We start from the raw sequence: 4673 nt of genomic DNA on the forward strand, positions 1-4673 counted from the left end.
TAGTTGAAATGGTCATTTAGGCTTTACTATACTATAAGCTTCTCCAATCATGTCACCCAAAATATTTTTCACACAATCCCAATACCTCCTTTTCTAATTGTATGAAAGAATTCTTTTTTTTTTCTTGTTTTTTTTCAACAAGATTGCAACAGTTTATATTTATTTATTTTTTTGAATTTGACCCTAGTTGTCGGCTTTTTTTTTTTTTTTTTTTTTTTTTTTTTCAAGTTGCTGCCAATCTAAATTTTATCACATTCTCTCAATTTTCACACTTTTTCTCACACACATACAATAAATTTCCCATCCAAATTCCCCCAAACTAAAGATCTACTTATGGTATGACTAGGTTTGAAATTTTGGATATTCATGGGTTTATCTTTTTAGGCTCAATATGTGTAGAACAAAGAATAGGTTAAGGCTCAAAAAGGGTAACTAGGATAAAATAATAGGGATGGCTTGACAAGCACAATCGATCCAAAAAAATTGCCTAAATCACTTTCCTAGTCATGCATAATTTATTATTTCGCCTCAAATAGCAAGCAAGCAAGTTCTAGAATTTTCCAAGCAACTTTCCATATGTCAAAATTAGCATACATAAATCAATTCAATTACTAGAAAATTAGCTAATATGATTCTATGTTCTTTTAAGTATAAAATTAAAATTAGTCAAGAATGTGATATCACCAAGCACACGGATTTTTCGAAAAAAAAATGAACTTTTCAAATCATGCTATCTACCTACTTTTAAATTGACTCATATTAAGAAAATTGACTAAAAACTAAAAATTAAAAATTAAAAGACATAAAACTCAAAATAAAATAAAATAAAAACTCAAAATAAAAATAAAAATAAAAATTAAGTCACCCCCCAAACTAAAGTGACACATTGTCCCCAATGTGACATTAAAGAAAAAGGAAAGGAAACTTACCTGAGCGCCACATCAATAAGCGGTTGACGCCCGTAATAAGCGTCATGCAAGACAACTTGAAAATTATTGTTGTACTTGCCTTCAAGCTTGGCAAGCGATGAGTTTGAATCAAAGTCAATACCAACAACATAAGACTTTGGATAATGAGCTTGGGGAGAAGCCTTTCGTAGCTCGCAGAGGATGTAATATGGTGTTGATGAAATATATGGATTCATTGGTGGTTTATTAGTCAATATCATTGATGAAGTCGAATCAATGATGTCATGTGCTTCCTCATCCTCCAATGTCACAGTAGCTACACTTTCATCTAACAACCCTTCTTCTTGTTGCTCACTCTCCACTTGGCTATCCATATCCTGGCTTGTGATTTCATATTCAATGAGTTCTTCTTCACAAGGATCTTGATCTTCAATTGTAGGCTCATTGTCTTCCTTGTATTCAACTAATGACCCTTCTTCATTGTAGCAATAACTCTCATAACTTTCATTATTGGAGTTATTACATTCTGAATCATGAGCCACTAAATTATCACATAAGGATCTCACCGTGTCTGTTAAGCGATTAATCTCTCCTGGAAGTGATTGCATAAGTGCTAGTAGTTGCTCCTCTTTTTCAGATTGTTGGGATGAATTTGGGCAATAAGGTGGGTATTGGTGACTCCAACCCTGAAGTGATGGATCCCAATGCCAGTCGTAATCAAAATCTGCCATGTTATTCAACAGATTTATTACGTCATAGCCTCTCATTAATAGAGGTGCTCCAGTTTCCTCTGCTCCATAATCAACCCAGCTTCTTGTTTCATTATTAAGTCCATTATAAAAGAGCCACGTAAAACATCCACTTGAGAAAGTGGGATAACATCTCTCTCCATACTCTTTAAATCTCCTCCAAGCAGAATAGAATGACTCATTATGTTGTTGGGCAAAATCCTCAAGATATAGCATCTGGATTTACCTTGCAGGTCAAGCTCATCAATAAAACATTAGTAAAATAATAAAAAAAAAAAAAACTAAATTAGTACTAAAAAGATAAAAATTTGAAAAAAAAATAATACTAAAACTAAAAAGAAAAACCAAATTAGAACAAAATTTAATTTTTAATAATATTAACTATCACTCCCCGGCAACGGCGCCAAAAACTTGTTGCGATATTTTGCACACGCAAGTGTACGTATCGTTATAAGTAGTAAACTCACCAGGAGTGAGGTCGATCCCACAGGGAGTGTAGTTAAGTACGTTAAAATTAAACTTTTACTTCTATTTGGTTAAATAAAAAAAATAAAGAAAGAATTAAGAATAAAAAACTAGTAAGAAACAATTATTCAAGAAAATTGAAAGTTAGTAAAAACTAGGGCTTCGATTTCAATTGTTTCTATTGAATATGGCCTAATATGATTATTTTCCTAATATTAATTTCTATGCAATAGCAGGTTTACTAAGGTAATTTATAGTCTTCTCAGATATATAAATCTCAATTACATGCAAACTTTCTACTCTCGTGATAAATTTAACATGCAACAGGCATTAAACACATAAACCCTATAAGCTATCTAAACCATATAGGTACTCTCGTCCTATATCGAAATTCAGTTCTATTTTACTATAGCATATTTGACACTCACTTCTCAGATCTCGCATCAAACTCATAGACAGATAATTGGTGATCAGGCAATTAAAAGTAGTTAAGCACAAATAAAATAGAATACATAGAAATTAGGGGGAAAATTAATCATATTAAACCATAAACAATGTTAAACAATATCCATCTAACCCTAATAAAGTGTTTATCAACACATGTTCATTGTAGCACAATCCACTCTGTATCTGAATTCTCTCCTTTTTTTTCCTCTCTAAAATTGCTTGCTGAAATCAACTCTCTTCTTCCCTTTATATAGGCATTGAAGTCCTAAAAATATGGAAAAAACGCAATATTTAAATTCCCACTCGAATTTAAATTTTTGGGAAACCTCAAACGAGATATTTTTTTCTGCTGCGTTGACTGATAGTATTTTGGCCATAACTCTCTCAATATTGCTCGGAATTGGACGATTCAAGATGTTCCGGAAAGATAAAAGAGAGATCTAGAACTTTCATGTTTTTACTTTTTCCAAAATCCAATCAGAACACCGTCGAATTCAGGCTTGAAGTTTCGGCTTCCACAATTTTCTCTATTTTAAATATCATGATATTTTTTTATCTTTTTCCCATTTTTTTCTCTGATATTTTTCTTATCTTCTTCTATTTTAAATCTGTAAAAATAAAAGATAACAAGCGTAAAAATGCTCCAAACACGATTAAAACTTAATTAAAAACATACTAAACTTAATCTAAAATTAATACTAAAAATAACCTAACATTACTAACAAGTATGTTGTTTAACATCCTAAATATGAACTTCTAAAATGATATTAGATAAACACATATAAAGTATGAGAAACCTTACAGTGGTTGTAGCAGAATTTAATGTCTCATTCCACTCAGATCTCTAACCCTTGTATCCTTTCTGTCGCAGAGTATCGCCAAGATCTGAGCCCGAATGTCCTTCTCTTGAATCTGGATTCTTCACAATCTTCCACACTATGATTGAGGTACCACTTGATGTGTGTGGGCACTCACTCTATCACTCAAGGGTTCGGTTTTAGAAATGAAGAAGAGGAATAGAGAGTGGTGGCTAGGTTTAGGGAGAAGGCACCCAGTTTTTCTCTGAAGGAATAAGATGCATCATCTTTTTCCTGAAGCCATCACTACCTATTTATATTCAACCACCTAGGGTTAGGTTAGATTTATTTGGCATTAAAATAATGAAAAAATAAATGATAAATACCTACATAAGTGGCCGGGCAAGGTATAGGATAATGGCCCCACTTTTGCAATTTTGCTGTTTTATCATTTCTACATCTCATTTGCTCAAAAACGCCAATTTTCTAGTTTAACCATTTAAATGCCATTCCAATTATTTAATAACTAAAAATTAATTATTAAATAATATTGTCATTTAATATATTTATTAATTAGACTAACCAAAGCCTCTTAATTAACAAATAAACCCTAGAAACTCTTTCTTCACAATTTTGCCCTTGCTTAGTGAAAATTCACAAACTAGACATAGTCTAATTTTAGAATTATAATTGATTAATCAAAATCAATTAACTGAGTCTTACAAGCAGCATTATCTCAACTAGTATGGGGACTATGGGCCTATATATCCGAGCTTCCAATAAGCAGACCAAGAACTTACCAAGTAAATTCACTGACTTATTAATTCCTTGTTGCATCCACGCATAGAACTTGGAATTGCACTCTCAGCTATATAGAAAGCTCTATATGTTCCACCATATAGATACGCTATCAATTATCGATTGTTATAATCCCAATAATCAATGATTCTCTATAAATGATTTACATTGTGTAGGGATTAAATTACCGTTACACCCTTCAATGTATTTTATCGTTAGAACACTTAGCCCCGTATAAATGATATTTCAGCGAACTGAGTACTCAACCATTTATGTCTTTTTAGCCAAGCTCGAAGGAAATCATCATTTCACTTCTATTTGCTAGATAGAAGCTATAGATTCCATATCTATGTTTAGCGCTCCCACTCAATTGCACTACCATGTTCCCAAAATGTACGTATCACCCTAACCCAAAAGTAGGCTTAACTAATAAATCAAAGAACATGTGTAATACTCTTGAGATTGAACCTAACCATATCGGGAGTAAGATCATTTGATCTAGGATCAAC

The sequence above is a fragment of the Cannabis sativa genome, chromosome 2 (genome assembly GCF_029168945.1).
Source record: "Cannabis sativa cultivar Pink pepper isolate KNU-18-1 chromosome 2, ASM2916894v1, whole genome shotgun sequence".
In the NCBI taxonomy this organism is placed as follows: Eukaryota; Viridiplantae; Streptophyta; class Magnoliopsida; order Rosales; family Cannabaceae; genus Cannabis; species Cannabis sativa.